This window comes from Urocitellus parryii, chromosome 9 (assembly GCF_045843805.1).
Source record: "Urocitellus parryii isolate mUroPar1 chromosome 9, mUroPar1.hap1, whole genome shotgun sequence".
NCBI lineage: Eukaryota > Metazoa > Chordata > Mammalia > Rodentia > Sciuridae > Urocitellus > Urocitellus parryii.
The window spans coordinates 84,719,922-84,734,880 of NC_135539.1; the positions used below are offsets into that span (position 1 = coordinate 84,719,922).

Genomic DNA, 14,959 nt, shown 5'->3' on the forward strand with positions numbered 1-14,959 from the left:
TGTGAGCTGGAGCCCCCTCCCCCACAGAGGGCTCTGAGATCAGGAAGACATGTCGGGGTGGCCTCCAGTGCACTCCGAGGAAAGCAGCTGCCCAGGCACAGGCTCATTACTACAATCAGCTGCCGTGAATCTGTCAGGCTTCACAGGACGACAGGGGAGAGCAGTGACCCCAGGGCTGATCTGCAGGGTGAGCTCAAAGCAGCAGCCAGGGAAGGGCACAAGTGGGTCCAGAGGACCAGGTCTCCCTGCATCCCTGACCCTCTGAGATCTGGAAGATGAAGCTTGCCCTCTTTCCTGAGTGGGCTGGAGCTGGGAAAACATGGGAAATGGTGAGTTCTGGAACCACAGGCCGTGGGGACAGAATAGTGTGCGGCCCAGGCGTTCACACAGTGGGGTGGGGGGAGTGACAGACAGAAGATCATCACAGTGAAGTGTGGTGGGTGAGATGGGGCTGAGGACCATCCAGGGAGCACTTGGAAGTGGAACTGGTCCAACCAGGGAGAACTGGGAGCCAGGCTGTCACCTGGGGTCTTGAAGGCCGGAAGAGAGAGTTCCCCCGAGGAAGTAGCCTGTGGAAGGCATGGAGTTTGGTGTGTTCGGGGAGCTGTGAGACTTTGGGTCAGCATGAAAACCTGGGGCAGGGTGGGGAGAGGGTGCAGGTGGAATGATGAGCCCTGCAGTACCGGAACAGGGGCAGCAGGACCAGCCACATTTAGAAATGTCTCTTTGTGGAGGTGAGGGAAAGGTCGAGGCCAGGACTGGTAGGAAGTGTTGCCAAGTCCAAGCACCTCCTGACGGGACTTGAACTGAGGTGGCAGAGAGGCAGGAGGAGAAGGGGACAGAGTCATATGGGGCTCAAGAGGCAGAGTGGGTACCACTGTGACCACGTCGATCTGGGCCAGTGGCGGGCAGAGGAGGAAGCCCCAGCCAGGAGGCACTCAGCGGTTACAGAGCCAGGTGAGAGGTAGCCTCAGCCAAACTAGGAGACAAATAAGAGAGCAGGGTGTGGATTCTAGGTGGTGGGAATGAGAAGTGATGAGGACCAAATTCAAAGCCAGGAGAGCAGGATCTTCCCCATGTCACTCTTTAGATTTACACAAGCAGTACCTAAACGTCTGCTCATTTAGTAAAATTAGAAAAACCAAGGGAAATGCAGAGAAAGTGTTGGACACACGTCCCTGCTCCCCAGCCTTCCTCTTCCTTCTGATAACCCTCGAGAGCTCTTGGCATGAATCCCTAAGTCCTCCGTGTTCTCCCGCAAGTGGTGCACACAGGGATCTAGAGTACCAATAGGTACACTCTTTACACATCTTTTACGTCCACTTATTGGCACTCAGTTACATGCTGGAGACTTGTCTATGGTGGTACAGTGACCTGCCTCTCCTGGTGACCCAGGCAGTAAGGGCTGCACTGTATCTTGATTAGCCATCACCTATTAATGGGCATTTAATTTGTTTTTGAGCTTCTCTGTGGTAATTAGGATCTTTGTGGTCACAAGCCACAGAAACCCAAATGAAACTGAATGAAAATGGGGAACTTGCCAGCTCACGTCGTGACAGTGATCCAGAGGCTTACTTGACAGCATGGAATTCTTCTTGCACTTCTCCTCTCCATCTACTGGTGTCATCCTTAGATAGCTCTTTGCAGGGTGGCAGCCATGGCCACCAGCAGTTCTAGCTGCACTCCTGCAGCTGAAGATCCTGGAAAAGAGAGCACCTGTCCTGTAGTTCCAGCCAGAATCCTGGGCATGTTCTACCAACTCCTTCCGTGTTCCCCCATGAGTCAGTACGGAGGCCAGAGACCTCAGGTCCCCTAGCCCAGCTGGGACCTAGCCAGACAGGGCCTGGCAAGCACAGTGGGTGATGGGAGCGGCACGTGGGCACTGCTCTGGACTCCCCAGAAGGCCACAGACAGCATGCTGGCATGTGTGGTTCAGAAGCACAGATTGTCTCTTCTGATCAACTTTGGTTTGAACTCTTCTTTATCTGAGGTGAGAATGGAAACCTCTGCTTGTTTACGCAATCCATATGAGTGATAAGTGTTTTCCCATCCTTTCACCTTCAGCCTGTGGATGTCTTTGCCCACAAGGTGAGTCTCTTGAAGACAGCATATTGTTGGATCTTGCTTTTTAATCCACTCTGTGTCTTTTGATTGATGAGTTTAGGCCATTAACATCCAAGGTTATAATTGAGATATGATTTGTATTTTTATTTATTTCTGGGTTTTTATTTGTCTTAGTTTCCCATTTGGTTGAATGTCCTCTTAGTGTAGATCCTCTCTATGCTGGTTTTCACTCTTTTTTAAAATGTTTATTTTTTAGTTTTAGGTGTACACAATATCTTTATTTTATTTTTATGTGGTGCTGAGGATCAAACCCAGTGCCTCACGCATGCCAGGCCAGCACGCTACCACTTGAGCCACATCCCGAGCCCTATGGTTTTCACTTTTTGATATCACTTCATCCTTATGGAATATTTTTGGAGAATGCTCTGTAGTGTAGGCTTTCTAGTTGTGAATTCTTTTAATCTTTGTTTATCATGGAATGTTTTAGTTTCATTTTCAAATCTGAAACAATTTTGCTGAATATAAAATTCTTGGTTGGCATCCATTTTCTTTCAGAATTTGAAATATAATATTCCAGGACCTCGTAGCTTTGAGGGTCTGGGCTGAGAAATCAGTTGAGATCCAAACTGTTTTCCCTCTATACGTAATTTTTTTTTTCTCTCACGGCCTTTAAGATTTAATCTTTATTCTCTGTGTTAGTCATTCTCATTATAATGTGTCTTGGTGTGGGGTCTGCTGTAATTTTGTACTTTTGGGGTCCTAGAAGCCTCTTGTATTTGCTTTTCCATTCCATTCTTTAGGTTTGGGAAATTTTCTGCTATTGAGTCATGAAAAGATTGTGTATCACTTTGGTTTATATCTCTGCTTCTTCATCTATTCCAATAACTCTTAAATTTGGTCTCTGCATGTTATCCCATAATTCTTGGATGTTCTGTTCATGGTTTCTTACCATCTTCTCTGCATGTTCAACTCTACTTTCAAGGTTATATATTTTGTCTTCATTTTCTGAAGTTCTGTCTTCCAAGTGGTCTAATCTGTTGGTGATGCTTTCTACTAAATTTATAATTTTGTTTACTGATTCCTTCATTTCGAAGATTTCTGCTTGTTTTTTTTTCATGATCTCTCTGTATTGAAGTGCTCTTTCACTTTCTGTATTTTTTCTTTTTTTCACTCTTTATACCATCCTTTACTTCACTATATACAATCTAAACTCCTTCTTGGACATTTCTTCTACTGTGTTATTGGTGCCTTCTCTTGTTGAAGCATCTTGGTTTGTTTGGGCTGTTTTATTCCCTTGTTTTTTCAGGTTGTTAGTGTGTTTTCCCATCTAAAAGTATGGATCTAAGGCAGGATAAATTCTACCCTGTAGAACTATAGGGTCCCTAAAGGTTTCTAACACTTCACCTTTACTGGTAAGACCAATATCAACAGCACCCATATACATAATATATAGCCTTAAACCTAATAGCTCCCACTAAGGCATCTAGGGCTTTCTCGCATTGAATCAGAATGATGAATTCAATAACTATCTATAGTATAAACAGAATTTTGTTAAAACGATTTACAATTTCAAATGGTGAATGAGAGAACAGAGGTAGTGTAGTACAAGGGAGGAAGAAAGAAGCTAGAAGTAAAAATTCACAGGAAGAGTGGAAGAGGAGCCCACAGAGATTGGCTGTTGTTTGGAGAAAAGTTGGAAAGAAAATAGTCAAGAGAGGAAGAATACAAACAAAGAGAAAAAAATAAAGACATAAGAACACAACAAAAATGCAAAACACCAATCATACATCATTGTCCTCCACACACTGATGCATAAAAAACATCCTGTTCCAAATATGGTAGAGAGATTAGTGAATCAAAAAATAAAATAAGTCTTGCTGGAAAGTCGAACTGTCTCTGTCAGTGTTCAACAGATTCTCAGTCCTGTCTCTGACATCTCTTGAGATCACCAAACCCAGATCAGCCCTCACAAACCCAGTCTCTATCCCACAGATCTGGGCTTCAGATACCTCAGGCTCAGCCACGCTGCAGTCCCGAGGTCTCAATGCTGTTCCCAGTTGCAGAGATACCACCAGGGATGCACTCATGCCAAAGAGCAACCCGAGATGCAGCAGCAAGACAGGGGCCACCAGCACTCCCTGCAGGAAGACCCCAGGCTCCTCTGAACCCACAGGCACCCCCACACTGGACCTGCAGGTCCCAGCTGGAGTCCCCAGACAGAGGCTCCTGTGATGGCAAACCTGCTGGCATCCAGGCCCCTGGCCCTAGCTGGTGTCCCAAAATGGGTGCAGCCTCATGCAACCAAACCTGGAGTCTCCCCACAGCAGGCCTATAGGCCGTGGTGGCAGTGGTGGTTGGCAGCAGGCATCAGGCCAGCTGTAGGGGTGGCTGCAAGGGCAGCAGCAACTGCAGCTGTGGGGACAGCGTCGCCAGGCAATCTCAGAGGTCAGCAGCAGTATGGGCTTCAGTTGCATTTGGGGCAGCGGTTTCTACTGTGGCAACAACAGCACCCAGAAAGCAGACCTCCTGGCGACCTCAGCTGGAAGCAGCAGAATCAGTGGCAGCAATGGCGGCAGCGGTGCAGGCGGCCCCTCTAATGCTTTCCTAGGTTTCCCTTTCTGTGTCCATTACCCGTCTGTCCACAGATGCTATCCACCTGTCCCATGGGCTCTTGAGCATATTAACCGTGGTGATTTTAAGTCCTCTGTGAGGTGACTCACGTCTGTGTCATGCGTAGTCTGCGTCTGTCGCCTGCTTGCCTCTTGAGACTGCTCTTCTTGCCTTTTCTATGCCCTTCTTTCTGTTGAAAGCAGAACCTGTTGTATCAGGTTGGAGGACACGAGGGTAGCAGGCATTTGGTGTGAGGACTGCCACTGAGCTGACTGGGAGCTGGACTGGGTTTAACTGACTTCCCTTTAGCTTCAGGTCTTTCCAGAGCTCCTGGTTTTGTCTCCTCTTAACTCCTGGCTCCTAATAGCCCTCCTCAGAGGGCCCTGTCTTGTAGTGCCACCCCCTCCATGTCACTGTGTTGGTCCCTCTTGCTGTGCATGGTGTGGGGACTGAGCATTCTGTTCTGGGTAAGTGTTTTTACCAAGCCTGTGTCTGGGGCTGTGACCTATGGGAGGGTTTCCAGGGCCCTGTGGCTTTATTCCCTGAGCCCTCTATGTCCTTCCCTAACTGGTTCCCTAGAGCACCCACCCCTGGTGACCCTGTTCCTTCCTCCCTGTGGGAGACACCTGGAGTGGACTGGGAGGCTGCGTCCTTCCCACTTGGACGCAGCTCCTGTGGAGCCCTCCACTCTGGGGACGAGGCCTATGGCTTCCCCTGACTCTGCTGGAGCCTGGGGAGGGGTGGTTCTCAGACCTGCACCATGAGAACCTCGTGGGGTTTCTGGAGGTAATACCCATGGGTTCAGGGTCCTCTCTGAGGCTCTGGTGCCCCCAGTGCCTGGGCCACATGCTGGTTCACCCTCGGCCTCCAGGAGTCACCACACCTCACTTACAGGTCCTGCCAGCTGAGGCTCCAGCTGCTTCTCTCCCAGGCGAGCAGGGCTCAGTGGGGGCTCTCAGGATGCGCCTGCCTCTCCACATTCTCGAGTGGCCTCAACCGCAGGACAGCAGTGGTCCGTGGGTCTAAGGTGCCACTGGTTGTCAGTTTGTCTGGCTTTTTCTTGTAAGCACAGGAGTGACAACTTCCAAGCTCGTCACACATCAGCGCAGGAACCAAGAGGCCCTCAAGTCCCTCTTTAGAACCACACACCAGGTGTCATCCCCTCCCTGCCCCCAACCCTGCATCAGTTCCCACTTCCCACCAAGTAGGAACCAAATGTACCACGGTGGCCCATAGGCCAGCACACCTGCTTCCTCTGACACACTAGCCTCCTCTCCCGTTTTCCCCTTGCTGGACCCAGGTGTTCCTGCAAGCCCTCTGCTCTGCTGCGCCTGTGTCACATGGTCCCCTTGCTCTCTAGAAATGCTCCTCCCAGGTGTCCTCATGTAAGTTCCATCAGGGCAGAGATTCTGGCCTTCATTTACTGACACAGGGCAAAGGTTCTGTCTCCTTCATTTACTGACACTCCCCAACTCTGAGCAGTGTCCAGTGCGAGTGGGCAAGGGGAGGTCTCTGGGGAGGACACTGCTGTGTCACCCCGCGGGTCTCACTTACAGACCCAAACTCCACTGGTCCTGTTCCCAGTCCGCATGGCACAGTGGGCAGAAGGTTCCTGTAGCCACCTTATGACTATAGCACCAGGCTCTCTGCGTTCACGCTCAGGTGCCGTGGGATGGTTTTGTCCAGAAACAGAGCGCAGGCCATAACATCCCTGTTCCCAGGAGGACTAGAAGTGCCTCCAGTGCGGGGCCACTGTGTATCATTGTCTCCCGCCTCCTGCAGTGCCCATGGGTGCAGACCATGAGGACAACTCAGTGTGCATGACTGAATCCAGAGGAGTCAGAGACGGGAAACTGGTGTTTGAGGAATGGAGTCCGATGTGGATGCGGAGGTTGGGCGTTGTTTTATCGCTCACTTCTCAGGGGATGGGGTGTGTGGGAGGAGGGAAGGTGGCCCAGAGTTCCTCTGCTGGCTTTGCATGGGGTGTCTCAGTTTTCCTGGCTTCTCAGGAGTGTCCTTGGCTGCGCCTGCTGTCTGCTTACACTGTGGGCTCGCTCAGAGCTCGGGGTCCTCTGAGTCCTTCTTGCACAACTGAGGGTAGACTACAGCCTGCTCATCTGCAGATCTTTTTCATGGAACAAGCTGATGTCACCCTGCTGGCCCACTCACTACACGCTGTGATGCTGTAGCTTCATGGCTTAGCAGTGCCGTGGAATTGCCAGGAAGAGCCTGCTTGGCCCCGACACGTCCTATACTCAAGACTTCCTTCCAGCTGCGTGGCCAATGCTGAAATCCACTCCGGCCCCCTTCCTCCCCAGCCCCTCCTCAACCCTTCCCCAACACCCATAACCTGCGCCCCCTCTGCCTCCACAAGAGAAATGCCCACCCACAGGCCCAGGGTCTCACTTTGTTCCTGAATCTGTGGGCGGAGATGAGACCTCTTGGTAGGTGGCACAGGGGGAAGGGCAGTGCCATCGGCACTTGTGGGTGCTCTCGTGAGCGGTTATGGGATAGGAGGGTAGCCCAGGTTCCGGGCTGCTGTGTTCTCTGTGGGCCTGAGGTGTCTAGCTGGAGGAGGCCGTGCATTGGAGGCCTGCTGCGATTTTCTCTGCCCCTCAGCCCACCCCTCTGCCTTCTCCCTACTGCTCTCGGTTCCTGGACTGCTCTTCACCAGGACAACACCGTCATCACCCGCTTCCTTTCTCTCTCCTTGGGTCTTTGTCTCCCTTCTTCATGCTTCTTTCTTTCCTACCATAGGTCAATCCTGTTCATCTTTCTGGAGACCTCTTGCTGAACACTTCTGGTATTCTACTAGTAAATGTGGCGCTTGCTACATGGTGACATGGGTGCCTGTGTCAGGCTAAGAAGAATTCTTTTGCTGCTGATTTTCCAGGGATTTTTATGTGTGGGTGTTGACTTTATTTAACTTCCTTCCTGCACCAACTGAGCACCATATGGTTTTTCTTTTATGCCTTTTCAGTTTTGTAAATTACATTCACTTAAAAAAAATCTAAGCCATTATGAGATGAACCAGATTGGATCATGATGTGTTTTTATACATTTATAGGTTCATTTTGTAAATATTTTATTGAGGATTTTTGGACTTAAGGATGGCAACAACTATATTTTCAGCTTTCATAATATTATTCTCTGATTTCAGCTTTAAAACTAGCTCCCAATATAAACTATGGAGGTTTTCTACAATGCACATTGTAAAGCTCTATCATTTCCTCTCCACGGCTTTAGCTGACTTCTGATTGGTACTGGGGCTTTTCGTTGTCATTTATTTTTAAATATTTTCTAATTTTTACTATCATTTGTTCTTAACTAATTCATTGTTATTTTGTTGTTGTTATTACATCCAAATGCAAAGGTTTGGGATTGTATTTTGCTATTGTATTAGCAACTTTTTGTTATTAACTTTTCATTGCAAAGCCGTGGGCATAATAGTAATGTTCAGCATTGGTGAAGAATTCCTTGATGGTTTGATAAGTCATCAATTCTTGTAAATGTACATTTGCTTGACAACTATATTCTTTTTTAGTTGGTTGTAAAGTTGAAATATACATCCCTTTTAGATGAAGCTTGTTGATTCTGTTTGTCAAGGTATTTTATGTGCTTATTTGCTGGCTGTCTGGGTGAGTGACAGGCATGGTGGATTTGTTCATTGTTGAATATGTGTGGATCTCTGCAGCTGCTTTGAGACTGCACATGAAGTACATACAGATCAACTATCTTCTTAGTGAGTCCCCTCTTTTGTCATTATGTCCTGTTGTTTATCTATTTTTGAGTAAAAGTTTGTTTTGTCTGATATTAATACAGGTAAGCCAGCTTTCCTGTGGCTAGAATTTACCTGATACCTTTTGTTTAGGCCAGCTCTTTTGCCATGGTGACAAAAAAAAGACTTGGCAAGAACAATTGGAGGAGGAAAAGTTTATTTAGGGGCTCCTGGTGTCAGAGGTCTCAGTCTGTAGACAGCAGGCTACATTCCTCAGGGCCCACAGGGAAACAGGACATCATGGCAGAAGAATGCGATGGAGGAAGGCAGTTCAGGAAATGGCCATCAGAAAGCATAGAGAGTTCTTAACAAGGTCAAAATGTATACCAAAGGCACTCAGATTGCCCGACTTCTCCAGCCACACCCCACCTGCCTACAGTTACTACCCAGTTGACCCGTTCAAGTGGATTAATGCACATGTGTGCTTTTGTGGGATACCTCATATCTTTTTTATTTTTTATTCTTTTACCTAAAACTTTCTAGGTCATTTTGATATTTCTTATAAAAAGATCCAACAAGACTTTCCTTTCTTTCTTTTTTCTTTTTTTTTTTTGGTACCAGGGATTGAACTCAGGGACACTCCTCCACTGAGCCACTTCCCCAGCCCTATTTTGTATTTTATTTAGAGACAGGGTTTCACTGAGTTGCTTAGTACTTTGACATTGTTGAGGCTGGGTTTGAATTTGCAATCCTCCTGCCTTAGCCTCTTGAGCCGCTGGGATTACAGGTGTGGGCCACCACACTCAGCTAAGATTTTTCTTTTTAATGCACACTGAGGCTCTGTGTTTTGGTTGGCAAATTTTATCCATTTACATTTTCTATGATTACCAATATGTTTGAACTGTTTTCTAACCTGGTATTTGCATTTTATTTATAATGTTTTCCCCTCATCCTTTCCTTTCTTCCTTCTGATGAATGAAATAAACTTTCTTTGAATTATTTTTCCCTCCAGGTAAATTATTTTTCCCTTTGGAGATAGAATATTGTATGTCCTTTATTGCATGATTGGCCATGTGTGATGCCCAGATCAGCAGCATCAGCAGCACCTAGAAGTTATACGAAATGCACGCTCTTGGGCTCTATCCCAGACCTGCTGAGCCAGAACTTGTGCAGATGGGAGGCAGTGTCTCCATGGTGCAGGTTCTCCGGTTTGAAATAAAAGTTTGAAATCTTCAGTTTGTTAGTGGTTACTCTTACATTATTATAAATATACTCAACTAGCATACAAAATTAAACCTTCTCCCCTTCAGACAATACGAGAACTGTAGACTTTAACTTTCTCACTTCCCACCTTAAATATTTATGATATTTCATTTCACGCTCACATGGATCATTCCTCGAATAGCTCTTCTGACATGGTGATAGTGTCCTTTCTCTAGTGTACTCTTTTACTGTTCTTTCTGAAAAGTTCTGTGGGAGTTTTGTTTTGTTTTGTCTAAAAGGTCTATGGTCTATGTTTCCACCCCTTACTTGAGCAACACTGTACTTATGTACAGAATACTAATTTGATATTTTTTTCTTAACACTTTGAAAACATTATGACATTGTCTTCCAGCATATTCTTGCCATTTGGAAGTCAGCTGTCCATCTACAACTCTTTTGTAGGTTATCTGATAAGAAAGATGATTTTTCTCTTTGACTTTGATCTTATATGGTCTCGTTATCATATGAGTGAGGTAAATTTTCATGTGTGTGGTACAGGACTTGATGTGGTTCTTCAGTGTGGTGACCCTACATCCTGAATTCTGGGTATTTCTGGACCATCACTCAACAAGGATATCTTCTGCTTCTCTCTATACTTTCCTCTGGGGACTCTAATTGCATGTATAGAGTCCTCTTCTGTCACAGGGGCCCCTTGGCCTCTCCGTTTTGTGTCCTAGGTGTTTTATTGACCATCCAGTGGGAGCTGCGTGATGGATGCTGAGCACACAGTGTTTGCCAAGGTGGACTCCTCCTGACATGAAATTCACCCTGGTCACCAGTTACAACCACCACCTGGATGATTCAATAGGGTTATGTAATAAAATTCTATGTCACGTTTTCAGCCAGAATAGTTTGACTTAAATCTAATGTCCCAATGTGTGATCATCGTATTTTCTGTTATTGATTTGTTATTCTATCAAAGTGACACTCCCTCCCCACCAAAAGTGGGGCCCCAGGTCTGAGATGACACTGGATTCCCCTTTCCACCCTCTTGAGCCTTTTCCCACTTTCCATGTGGCCCCCTGTGCCCCATGTCTGACGGCCCCCCCAGTTCCTCTGTTTGCGGCCTTCAGGCCCTCAGCTGGCCCCCTGATCATTCACTACTTGTCCCCTGGACCACCTCAGGTCTTCCTCCACTGCAGGCCCTCCAGGGATCCAGCATCCTCTCTGTTCTTTACTTCTTGACTCGATGTCCCATTGACTCCGTCTATTTCTGTTAGTCCTTTCAGCCTCGTGTGTACCTTCAAGTTCAGGTGTTGGCAACCAGATTAGTGTGACGGTCACTGAAGTGCACATCTTCCCGAGGAGGAGAGCTGCTGGTCTGACAGCCAAGTACAGGGGCCCTGGAGTCATAGGACCAGCCCGCGGGGCATAGCCTGCATGGAGTCGGGCTTCAGGGAGCAGGATAGAAGGTCACGCTTGGGGTTGACAGAGATCGCTGCTCTTCCACCAAATGGGGCTGTGCACAAACAGATTCCGAGACAGTGCCCAAGCATGGGCATGGCCAGTACCTGGCCCACTCTGTCCCTAGGATGGGGCAGTCCCCAGAGAAAGACGGCCTGTGCCTTACTGTAGAATGTACCAGCAAGGAAGGGTTTGGGAGTCACCTTTACTTGGTGACACTTCTTTAGGATGTTTTGTGGATGTACACACTTGGCTTTACTATTTACAGCAGATGTATAACAGCATGTCTATGCTCAACTGAAAAGATAGTGCCAAAACAGGTCATTTGAAATGACAGTATTTATGGTGGCTTTCTTTCTTTGGGAAATAGCCAAATTATTCTGTTGTGACTTTCTTTCCTCTTTCCTAGTGTTTTCAGTGGAAAGAAGACAAAAAATTTGGTCTTCTCTTCTAGGCTTGTGAGGTTTGTCAAGCAGTGCAATCAAGCTGAGTTAGGATGGTGGAGATAGGAGACAGGAGTGAGGTAAGCATCACAGAAACAGAGGCCCCAAAGCCTCCTCAAAGTGTGCCATGCAGGGCTGTGACCAGGAGACGGACTGGGGGTTCTCCAGGAGGAAGAAGGTGGGAGACGCAGTTAGCATAGTACACATACTTTTTAGAGATGGCCTCAGCCTCCAGCTTCAGTGTCAGTCTCCAGCCAGTTGTATTTTAGTCCTCATTTGGCCCCATTTTGTCTCCATTTGCCCATTTTTACACCCGAGTCTTTTCCATAGGCCCTTTTTGTACATAGGCCACACAAAGAAGGCGCATAGCCAACAGGCTATATAGGGGCACGTGCTCACTGCAAGTTGACATCTATGACCTTGGCGCTACACACTGAATCCTAGTACTTCTGGCCTCGACTAACCATAGCATGGCTAGTTCTGGCCCTGGCTACGCTCTAAACACATAACATAACCCGCAGACATTTGGGGGCTGCCCTACAGGGTGCAGATTTATGGCTGACCCACCTGGGATTTCTGTGTCAAGGTCTGCAGTGCAGTGTTAGACCTAGCATGTGGCCATGTCACGGGGAAGGTGTTGGTGAGGCCACTTGTACCACCTGACCTTAAGCATCGCATGGTTCCCTACACTGTGGACTAGCGTGGAGTGCAGAGCCACTGCACATGCTTTGCTCATGGTGATCGGGGCTTAGGCTCCACTGCACACACTGTGCTTATGGTGATCAGGGCTTAGGATCCTCTTGTGTGCAGTCGGCTCTGTTTTGGCTCCTACGGGTGCTTCATTCTCATACCCATTTTCCCCCTGGAAGAGGATAGAGTATAAAAAGAAGACGTGGAGTTGAGTCTTTTTAAGCTGGATCCTACTTTGACACACTTTAAGAATAAAGGTGTGAGCCATCTTCCTGGGAGCCATGAGCTCAGCAAGCACAGGTGGCCCCACAGGCTGCCCTTCCCTCCATGTGCGGCTCACCAGACTTGTTAATGACTTTGTGCCTTGTTGATGGCATTTATCCTGAAAGGCTCTTCCGGGCTAGGCCAGGCTCCTCACCACTGTGGCTAGGAAGAACAGGTCCCTGGTGATGGCTGTGACCGTGGTCTGTCGTGCCTTTGATTGTGGCCCTGCTCTGTGCTGAGTCAGGAGAGAGAAGACCTTTAGGTTAGGGAGACCTTTCCCCGGTGCTGTGTGACAGCAGTACTTCCTGTTGCTATGGTTCATAGAACTGCACTTCAAGGAGGGATATATGGTGATGGATTTTGGTTTAAGGTAGGCCAGTAACTTCTTGTGTGATCTGTACAATCCACTAAACCTCTCTGAGCATGGCTTCCTTCCCTAAAAGTTGAGAGGGTCTGGGCTTGGCGTGGGAGGAGGGGCCTTCATCCCCATTTCAAAGTGGACATGCAGGAGCAGAGCTGGAGCTGGGTGGGATGTGCTCCAGCCGCGCTCCTGGCACTGGGAGGTGAGCTCCCCACCCCCAGCACTGGTGCTTCCTCCTGTGGGCATCCCAGAGGGGCCACTAAATACAATGTGGTCAGGAACCAGAGACCTAAAGAACTGACGCTCAGGAGATGGGCGTCTTCCGTGGTTGAGAAGAGAAGAGTCTACGTTCTCAGCCCAAATAGAAGATCTTAGGAAGCCTGTGTTTCATTCTTCCCTTTCCTTGAGAAATATGAGGCACAGAGAAGGGGAAGAAGGGAGACTCCTGGGGCCCTGCTGCAATCAGAGCAGGGGCACTGGTGCTCGGAGCCCTCCGACGTCTGACTGCTGGTTTTGCTTGTACATAAATACAAGTTGCTGGGCTAAGCAAAAAATAATTGTAATAGATTCACTTAATCATAATGCAGCGGAGTCGGACCCGCGAGAGTGTTAAACTTGCAGATGAGGCTCCCCAGGGCAGCCTGGCTGATTGCAGAGCTTCGCCTGACCTACTTACAGCTTTTCCAGAGGCGGCTGCGAGTCCCAGGACACACCAGTGTGCAGGGAGCCCAGCGGAGCTGCTTTCCGTGCCCTGTTCATTCAGGGCATTGGGGACCATGCCTCCCTGGAGGGCCCTTGCTCATGCTTCAGTTTTCACCTCGTAAGCCACAAGATTGGCACTTAATAACCACACCAGGAATTCTCGGCAGCAGGGTGGTGGGCAAGAGGGGTTCTGATCCGAAGACGTGTGACTGGTGGAGGCAGCTGGGCCCAAATGAGCAAGGGGGTGTGACCACTTCTCGGGACCCAGAAGTGATGTGTGTGAGTGTCTCCCACAGGGGACTTTCGTGTTCCTTGTCTAGTCGGGTTGATGGTGGGGAGGAAAGGCAGTGACACCAGCTTTGAAAGGGAACCCTCTTTTCCCAGAATGAGCCGGGCCTGAGTCTGGCTTAGAACTCTGGGTCTCTCCATTCATGCCAGCACCTGATGGCTGGCATGGTGAGATGGGGAGACCATTTCACGTGGACCTAAGAGGTGGGACCTCGAGCTGGTAGGTGGAGTAGGGTGCTGCTTCTTTAGCTATCAGACTCCAATGGCAGAGGGCTGTGGAGCCCTGTCCACCTGGGTCCAGGAGGCCTTGGCCAGCCCTGGACTGACGTGGAGATGACCTCCCTGAGCAAACCCCAATGCTGTGGTAATCAGCCCTCTGCTGTAAAGCAAGCAGTCAAGGTGGAGGCAGTAAGTGGTCATCGGCAAGAGCCAGATGTCCAGCTCCCTTTCTGAGTCCATCCGCCATGCGTCCCCAAGCTCATCTGCACGGCTCTTCCTCCCCACGCCTCTCCCATCTTCTCGTGTTCCCATCCCTTCCCTCTGCCTCTCTCTTCTCTCCACCTGCAGTTCTGTGGTTATCACTCAAGCTCATTGCTAGCTCATGGCCGGTGTCCCTGGTAGGCACATAGAAGCCCAGGGCTCTCTACAAGCCAGATCTCTGTTGCCCAGGGTTGTGCGTGTGTGGGTTTCTGGGAGACCTCTCATCCTGGTTCGTCACCAGTGGCCTAGCCAAGGTGTTTATTTCTACCTTAGTGTTTATCCAGAACTAGGTTTACCTGGAACCCTGTTTATCCAGGGTACATACATGTGGGAGCCACAGACGCAAGATGAGACAAGCGAGGCAGGATCTGGAGAGGACTCTGCTTACCCACTTCTGCTCCCTTTGCATCTTCATACAACAAGCCCGAGTCCCCTCACCTGTGTGCTAGAACCACAGAGCTGGCTCTTGGCTGAGGTCTGAGTCCTCTTGACTCTTTGAGCCGCTCCTTGACAGCTCTGTCCTCAGCCCAAGTCCAGTTTCACTCTGGCTTCCTGATGTTCTGTATAATGCTTCTTGAGTCAAATTTAATTTTTTTTCTTCTCCTCACTCGACGGCCTTGGTGGAGAATGTTTCTCATTGTCTTTTGAAAGCCAGCCAGTCTGGGGACAAGC

At 48.6% G+C, this 14,959-nt stretch overlaps 1 protein-coding gene across 3 annotated transcripts in view; it reads left to right on the forward strand.

Moving 5' to 3' along the window:
- Pcnx2 (pecanex 2) overlaps positions 1-14,959 on the forward strand; it is a 175,663-nt gene that overhangs the window by 92,715 nt on the left and 67,989 nt on the right. The gene's annotated exons all lie outside the window — the stretch shown is intronic.